We start from the raw sequence: 8,740 nt of genomic DNA, 5'->3' as shown, positions 1-8,740 counted from the left end.
AGATGGTGGCGGGCAAGGCATGTGTGAAGAGACAAGTCAATGTGGTAGAGGGCCTTTGTTAGGAAGTGTCAGAAATGGGGACAGGTGATGACGACAGGGCCCCGCCAGTCAGGAAGAAATCGTGATGGACCACCAACAGAAGGTTCTTGAACAAAGAAGTTGACTTAATGAAAATCTTTATGAAGTCTCTTGGGATGATTATCCAGACTACCATCTAGAATGGGAGAGAGTACTTGAGGTCTCTGGCAGAAACCTTGAGAAATGGGAATAAAAGAAGGGGAAGTAATGTTTTTGAGATTTATTTCGTTCGTTCGTTCGTTCATTCATTCATTCATTCACTCATTCAACTCACACGTCTTCGGGGCTTATTTGGTACCAGGCACTGTGCTAGGCACTGGGTATCCACCAGTGGAAAATACAGATGCAGTCCTGCTCTCATGACCAGTTGTTTGTTCCCACGGGTGCCACTCGTGGCGGAGCAAGAGCCCCGGAAACACCGAAATTTTGTCTGTTTCTTCCTGTCGCACTCGGTGCTTGGCACCTGGTGGGCTCGCGCACATCCTGTGGCCTGAATTGATTCACGGCCCTGCTGCATCAGGATAGCTAAGTACACAGACCCGGGGAGAAAAGGCGGGGTGGCATCGATGTCGCCTGTGAAGGCAGGGTGCTTGCAATGAACGCCTGTGTGCATCTCTGCGCGCGGTGGGGGCGTATTCTGGCGGTGCGCCTGGCAGCGGGCCGAGCTGCGGGACCCACCCTCTCCTTCGCCGGCGCGCTCGAGCCAGCCCAGGCGGGGGCTAGGCGCAGACGGGGCCGGGCGCAGCCTGGCGTCCGCCCGCGGTCCGGCCCCAGCGCGGCTCCTCCTCGCCGCGGGCGGAGCTGCCGTCGGTGCCGCCCCGCGGCCGCAGCTCCGCGGAGCCCCGAGCGCCTCGGGCTGGCGAGCCAGGGCTGCGGGTGGAGCCGGAGCAGCGCGGCGCCCGCCAATCGCGCCGCGCCGGGGGAGGAGCCCCAAAGGGGGAAAAAGAAAGTGCGGCGGAAAGTAAGAGGCTCATTGGGGGAAGACTGGCCGGATCGGGGTCCCTGGGCTCCTCTTTGGCCAGACGCACCGAAAAGCAGCAGTGCTGGGCGACCCTGCACCCTTCCCCACCGGTTCGGTGTGCCCCGCGCTGCTTCCCAAGAAAGGTGAGTCTCTCGCTGCCTGCAGGGCTTGGAGGAATCACCTACCCACCTCTCAGGGTGGAAGGACCCCCCTGGAAATCATCTCTTCCACCCTCTTATTTTTTCAAAAGGACAAACTGAGGCACAGAGCGAGGCAGCGGCTGGGATAGGTCACACAGCTAGTTAGTGCCGTGACCAGGACTCGAACCCATCTTTGCTTTGTGGAGCTTTAGATACCGCAGTTTGGGGACGGCTGCGCGTTGCTGCACCCCACTTCCAGCCCTTCAAGGGATCCACCCTGGCGTACCCCCGCCCGGGTTTCTCCAGGGCGCTGCTGTGAGCGGTGAGGATAGAAGAGGGCAGTGTGTCCCAGCGTGTGTCACGCCGCTCCCAGCCTGGAGCTGTGACAGCCTGGGGAAAGGCTGCTCGCAGCTTCGCTTGGTCTCCCCCTGACCTGCTTTCTCAGAAGGATGCCCCTGCCGAGGTTGTCTGGCAGGCGCCCGGGGAGGTGGTGGCAAGGGGAGGGACGCCCGGGCGCGGATGACTTGGGTTGGTACCCGCAGCTGTCTCCCAGCGCCGGGAGGAGGCCGGTGGTCCTGTAGGGGATGGGATGCCCCTCGTTTAGGAGTAGCTGGCTTCACGGAGCCATGGCCCCTGGCACTTCTGAATGCTGGCATGGAACAAGGAAGCCGAGTTACAGAGAAAAAAATCACGAACATAAAAGCAAACTTCTGCCGTTTCCTTTAAGAGCCGTCCCCAGTCTGTCTTCCCTCCACCTCCGGTTGTGAAATTGAGAGCCGCCGCGCCTCTTGAAGCGCTTTCGCTGCTTGGCTTCACAGATCCTGGGGTAGCTACGGGCTCAAGCGGACGATTTACCTGGTTTTGAGTCCAGCTCTGCCCAGTGTTAGCTGTGTGAACTTGGTCGGGCAATTCAGGCAGTCCTTCTGATACTGTGTGTGTGTGTGTGTGTGTGTGTGTGTGTGTGTGTGTGTGTGTGTGTGTTTCCTCCCCCCCCTCCCCTCCCCCCAGCCGCAACATGGAGATTATAAGGATCAGAAGAAGCCCTTAGGGTCGTGGGGAGGACGAAATGGGATCATTCAGATAGTACGTTTAGCACAGTGCCTGGCATGGCACCTGGTTAGTTTGAGATTGATGGCTGCTATTGTAAATATTGTTATACAGTAACCGTGAAGACAGGGGATTTTCAGAAAGGTGATTTCATACCACCTTACAGGGACTTTTTTTTTTTTTTAATCTGGGATGTTGTGGTGTTTACTTTTTTGGAGTTTGAACTGCTCCAAAAGTGTTTTCCCAGTGCTGTCTCCATGTAACTTTGATCATGGATGCTTGACTTGGAATACAAAATGAATGTTTCTCAGTGATGCCAAACCCCCTAGATGTTAGGCCAAGCCTCAGGTCTATGAAGCCCTGATCTGTGGCATCCTTTATTGGCAAAGAGCGTCTGGAATTTGACAAAAAGTAGGAAGACAAGAGGAGAAGTTGGAAGTTCCATCTGTGTTACAGACTGTTCTAAGCCTTGTATTCCTGCTGTCTTCGGTCAGACAAGCAACTTTATGGTTTTTCTTTTCTCTTCTCTTCTCTTCTCTTCTCTTCTCTTCTCTTCTCTTCTCTTCTTTTCTTTCTTTTCTTTTCATTTTCTCTTTCTTTTTCTTTCTTTTTTCTTTTTCTTTTCTTTTTTTTCACTGTAGGAAAACAACAACACAATTCTCATGTGTTTCTTTTGGACTATATGGTGGTGGTGCAAAATTCAGTCCCTGTGGACACAAACTTGCCTTATTTAAACAGAAATACTACAAATGCCTACTCTTGTCTTCCTTAATTATTGGCATTTTAAAATGAAAAAAACCTCCTCATATATCCTCACCATGCTCATGAAAATTGATTTTATTCTGATTGACTTCATACAGTTATTTACTACTGTCTCCTGGCTATGCCGTAAGTGTCTGAATTGAGTTCTCAGCATTTGTACCTGCTTCCCAGTCCCTCTCGTTTGTGTGGGGTATTGATGAGTGCATAGGGGGGAGTGCAATACATCTTGAGGGCAAGGAAGAACTTGGTGGTGCCCCTGGAGATGCCTCCCACACCAAGCGTTTGCAGAGGGTGGGATCACTTGCTTCCGTCAGTCTGTTCCGTGTGCATGCATTGTGATGAGCTGGCCAGTATGCATCTGAATGCGTGCCTGAGAAACCGGTGACTTGTGGGCAAAAAAAAAATGTTAAAAATAAGGTCAGACAAGGGAATGGAAGGGAGATTGGAAGGTAACTTCTTTTGGTTCTGGTTCTTTGAAGAAAGAATACCCAGTTATACCTTTTCTCCTTATCCAGATTACCTGTGACAAAAATCATACACACATGCAGAGAGAACTTTAAAATTTCCAAGGCATATTCCATATATATGATCTTCCTTGCTACTTGCTATAGCCCTGAGGGAAGGACGTGGCAGGCATATTAATAGCGGAAGGAGCTTAGGTTTTGTGGCCAAATTCGAATTTCAGTTCTAATACCTGTGTAGCTAGGTAATACTGAGCAATTTATTTCACCACTTAGAGCTTTCATTTTATCCAATTCTAAAATGGAAAAGAAAATGCTTACCCCAAGGATTTGCGTGAGGGTAAAATTAAGTGGAATAATGTGAAGTAGATGTAGTGAGTAGGTGCTCATTAAACAATATCTCTTCTTAGCTGGTCTCAATTTTACTGAGAAAGAGACTGAATGAGACTCAGAGAGTTGAGAGGTTTCTAGAGTCACATGCTTCTTAAGTTTCAGCCCTGGATACACAGTTCACACCTGGTGACTTCTAGTTAAGGGTTTTTTCCGTCACACCCTGTCACATCTTCAATGAGCTCCTTAACAATTTACTTCAGTTAAGTTGGCCTTACTTGGCTGGTGATTGCAGGGTATCCTTTCTGTCCCAAAGAGGAAATTTCCTTGCTGAGGGAACAATTCATCAACATGCTCTGTAGAGTTTAGGGGGGCCAGCTCTCAGGAGAGGAAGTTTGAAAGCCCCGATCTCTAAGGCAACCTGCCTACTCTCCTGTGTTTGATGTAATGTACTTTCCAGTCCTAGGAGGAAGAGTACTGTGAAGACATGTCACGTTTTTTTCTTCCTGTTCTCAATGGTTTCCTCCCTGTGTCATCCTTGTGCTAATTCACAGGGTAGTAAGAAGATTGAAGAACAAATGTCACGAGTGGCCATAGCGTTCTTCACTTCTTTCACCAATTCTGTGGGTCCAGGATGGAATAGGGAACAGCATGCACAGGCGGCATTTGCAGAAAAGACCACTCACTGCTGCTGGTGGGTGCTGATCACTGATCTGGAGCCTCAGTCCTCCCTGTGGAAACTGATGGCTGCAGGCTTATGTAGGAAAATGAACAGATCTGTTTCTAGCCCAGGCAATGGGGCCATTTATCCGTTGAGACTCCCCACAGGCCATCAGGTTTCTCTGCTCTGCAGCAAGCAGACAGGCTTGCAAATGCAGTTCTGGGAGAAATGTTTTGCTCCTTGCTTTTGGCATTTGGAAGCATATGTTTGCATTTGCCAAAAGGTGCCCAGTTAGCGTCATCTTACCTGGCACTGTTAGAAAAGCAGAATGTAGCTGGAGGAAATCAGAGGAGGAGGCAGAAGAAAAAAAATAAAATAAAGGTTATCTCCAGCATACACACAGTTTCATTTGTTGCTCAACTTTGTCAGGCTTCTGCTAGTGACACAGATGTAGGACCTGGTGAGTCATTGTCGCCTTGCCCGTGAAATATTAAAGAGAGCCACCTACTGTGCTCTTTGCCCATTTTGGAAATTGTTCTGTGGGAGAAATAAAAGCCCCAATGAACTGGCAAGTTACAGAACATTTGGCATCTGATATTTTGGAGGATTAATTTGGGTTAGCTACTCATTTGCTCAAAACTGAGCAAATTTGGTTGTTGTTTTTTTCTTTTTTAAAAAGTGAGGATGTAATGATGGGGTCGTCACATGGATGGGGTTGTCACACTGATGGGGATACTTCCTTGTAGCCTGACTTTATATTCTGCCTAGCTCAGGCAGTTGGAGCCGTGTGGAGTGGTGCAGCCTGACAGGTGCAGGGGGCAAGGTAGAGTGTTGACATGAACCTCCATCTCTTCAGTTGGGAAACAGGAACACTGATGCCTGCCCAGAAGCTGGAGTCTCTCTCTCTCAGCACCTCAGTCACAGGAGGCATTTAATAAACACGGATTCATTCTTCTGCCATACATTCCTTCGATGTATTCGTCTGTTAAAATGTGAAAATCAAGGGGCACCTGGGTGGCTCAGTCAGTTAAGCGTCCGACTTCAGCTCAGGTCATGATCTTGCGGTTTGTGAATTTGAGCCCTGCATGGGGCTCTGCACTGACACGTTGGAGTTTGGAGCCTGCTTCGGATTCTGTGTCTCCCTCTCTCACTCTACCCCTCCCCTGCTCGTTCTTTCTCTCTATCTCTCTCAAAAATAAACATTAAAAACATTAAAAATCGGGTGCCTGGGTGGCTCAGTCAGTTAAGCGTCGGACTTCAGCTCAGGACATGATCTCATGGTTTGTGGGTTCGAGCCCCACATTGGGCTCTGTGCTGACAGTGTAGAGCCTGGAGCCTGTTTCTGATTCTGTGTTTCCTTCCCCCCCCCCACCGTGCCTCCCCCACTCATGCTCTATTTTGTCTCTCTCAAAAACAAATAAACATTAAAAAATTAAAAAAAATTTTTAAACGTGAATATCAAAATTTAATAACTACTCTTTACTGAACTCCATCATGGATTGTACTGAGTGCCTTACAGACATCACCTCATTCAATTCTTGCAATGATCCTGGGCATTTTTGGAGGCAACTAAGGCTCAGAGAGGTTAAGTGGGTAAGAAAGACCTGAAATTATGTGGCCTCTGGATGAGAACTGAGAGCCTGGGCTAGGACTGCTTACCCACCTGTCCCCATCCTGCCATTCTGATCCTGGTATTACCTTGGCTGTGACTGAGAAGTCTCTACCTCTGGGCCTCAAATGTGAGCGAGCTGTACAGGATGATCCCTAAGTTCCTTCTGCAATATGTTGTTATTTATTTATTTTAAAGTTTCCTTTAACTCTGAAATTCCGTCCCCGTATCTCTTTGTGAAAGTCTAGGCTAGAAGGGGAAAGGGAAATAAACAGAAAATACCCTATGTTTTATGCAGAGAGATCTATTTTCCGGTCAAACAGAGGAGGGCAAAGGAAATCAACATTCATTGGTGCATGCACTTCTGTCATTTCATTTAAGCATAAAAGTAACTCTTAGGTGTATATTATTGTCTGCCTTTTACAGATGGAAGAACTGAGGCTCAGAGACACTTACAGACTTGCTTAAGGTGATCCAATTACTGAGAATTAGAACTGGTGTGTGCCTGAGTGTAAAGCCGTTTGGTCTATGATACCGCCACATTTGCTAGACCCCAACCATAAAATCGGAAGACTTGTATAGCTAGATCTAGGAATGTCCCCTCCTTGTGTCCCCACACCATACCACCTCAGCAGCCATCTCCTCTCCTCCTCTGTCCTTCCTACAATGCTGCTTGAATCCTTTCTTGCTCCTTCCTGGTCCATGGACCCCTTTAAATGCTTTACCATCTTCTTCCTATCTCTACTGTGATTTTAGTTATTTGTTTGTACTCTGAGCCAGTAATTTGTCCCTTTGTGTTCTTGTCCAACTCCCTGATTAGCACCTAAGCAGCTGAGACACGTAGCACAGTGCCTTGTATATAAAAGGAACAGAGTTAAGTGAATGATGGTTTCATACTGTGTCAAGTAAGCCCAGAATACGTTTCCTAGTTTTCTCATGCTTTATTATGTTTCTAAGTATCTCAAAGGCCATCTCTACGGACTAACAAGGTAACTTTTAATTCCTTTAAGTTTATGGTCACAGAAAATTGGAAAAATGCTAAGGAATCACAGAGTCTAAGAAGTCTGGACATTGGGGCACTGGGGTTACTCAGTCAGTTGAGCATCTGACTCTGGATTTCAGCTCAAGTCGTGACCCCAGGGTCATGGGATTGAGCCCCACCTTGGGCTCCACACTGAGTGTGGAACCTTCTTGGGATTCTCTCTCTCTCTCTCTCTCTCTCTCTCTCTCTCTCTCTCTCTCTTTCTCTCTCTGTCTCTCTCCCTCCGTTCCTCTCCCTCTCCTTCCTCTGCCCTTCTTCCTCACTCACACTTTCTTCCTCCCTCTCTAAAATTAAAGAAAGGAAGAAAGAAAGAAAGAAAGAAAGAAAGAAAGAAAGAAAGAAAGAAAGAAAGAAAGTTGGACATCACTGGCTCAATGATGGAAAAGGACATTTTTTATTCTAATGATAAAGGGTGTTTTGCTGCAAACAGAGGGAAGGGAAGGAAGTGCTCGCTTGCATATATTGACAGCAAGGCCAGTGTCAACTGTCATGAATTAATTAACCAAAAGAAAGTAGGAAGTTTCCAGGGAAGCGGGCAGCTGCAGTGAACTCTGATCTCAAGATTTCTAAAAGCAATGAAGAATATGCATCCGTCCAGCTATTATTTGATATAATTTGGATAAAGACTGGTGACTTTTTATATCTAGTTTATATCCAGGAGATGCCTGTGGTTTCTACCTGTCTGGCACATAAGTCCTCATGATTACACTGGTTTCCTCCTTTTCCAATCAATGCTAAAGACAACAGAAAAGAGAACCAGTCATTTTATAAACACTGCTATCTGAAAGTGTTCTTTTCATAGATAACACAGTTCTTTAAGCCAGCTATGGTTAGATGCTATGGTAACCTAAAATTTTGGCCGTGTAACATTTGTGAGCTCTAGAACCAGACCAGCTTCCCTGCGTTTGGTTATTTGGTCTGTCTCTGCTTTATTTTCATCATCTGTAAGAAGGGATACTAAAACCCCTTTCATCAGGCTTTTGATAGGTGTCATTCATATGCCATAACACTTGTTAAGAGCCTGGTGCATGGGGATTTTAACATCTAATATGATTAACATCTGCAATGATATTCAACTGCATGCCCAAATTGATATTGGAGTAGGAAGTATAATACTTAGGTTCAAACAATAATAGTTTTTGTTTATATAGAACTGTAAAAGCCCTCAGAATGAATGTTATCGTATATACACCCACACCCACACACACACACACACACACACACACATATATATTTTTTTACAATAATTTGAGGTAATTAAAGCAACAACATTTTTCATCCTGAGTCTGAGAGGCTAAATATTTGCTGAAGCCACATAGCTAGTGACTAGTGGCGCTGGGACTTGGACCCCAGCTTTCTAACTCCAAGTTATATGTATTTTTTCCCTTTAATGATTCAGTCCAACAGTCCAACCCACTACTGGTTAATTGCTTTTCCTTCTCAGTGTCCTTTTTCCCACTTCTAAAATGAGAAATGTGGACAAGATGCTCTCTAAGGTACGGTGTTCTATGAGTCTGTGCCTGTAGAGTAATGACTTAGAAGATACCATGAAAAGCCAAGAGAAGAACAACCCTCTTCTTGCCACAGAGGCACCCACACGCCATGGCATGTGGAGCACCCTAAATCCCAGACACCCAGCAGCCTCCTTG

General features: G+C 46.8%; 1 protein-coding gene across 5 annotated transcripts in view; it reads left to right on the top strand.

Annotated features, from left to right (window-relative positions):
* The first annotated feature begins 913 nt into the window (after positions 1-913).
* IL1RAP (interleukin 1 receptor accessory protein) overlaps positions 914-8,740 on the top strand; it is a 137,053-nt gene continuing 129,226 nt past the window's right edge. For all 5 annotated transcript variants that reach the window (XM_045037145.1, XM_045037144.1, XM_045037146.1 and 2 more), the window contains exon 1: positions 914-1,182. The gene's annotated coding sequence lies outside the window, so the exon portion shown is untranslated. The remainder of the gene's footprint in view (positions 1,183-8,740) is intronic.

The sequence above is a fragment of the Felis catus genome, chromosome C2 (assembly GCF_018350175.1).
Source record: "Felis catus isolate Fca126 chromosome C2, F.catus_Fca126_mat1.0, whole genome shotgun sequence".
Classification (NCBI taxonomy): Eukaryota; Metazoa; Chordata; class Mammalia; order Carnivora; family Felidae; genus Felis; species Felis catus.
This window is presented reverse-complemented; position numbering and strand designations above follow the sequence as displayed.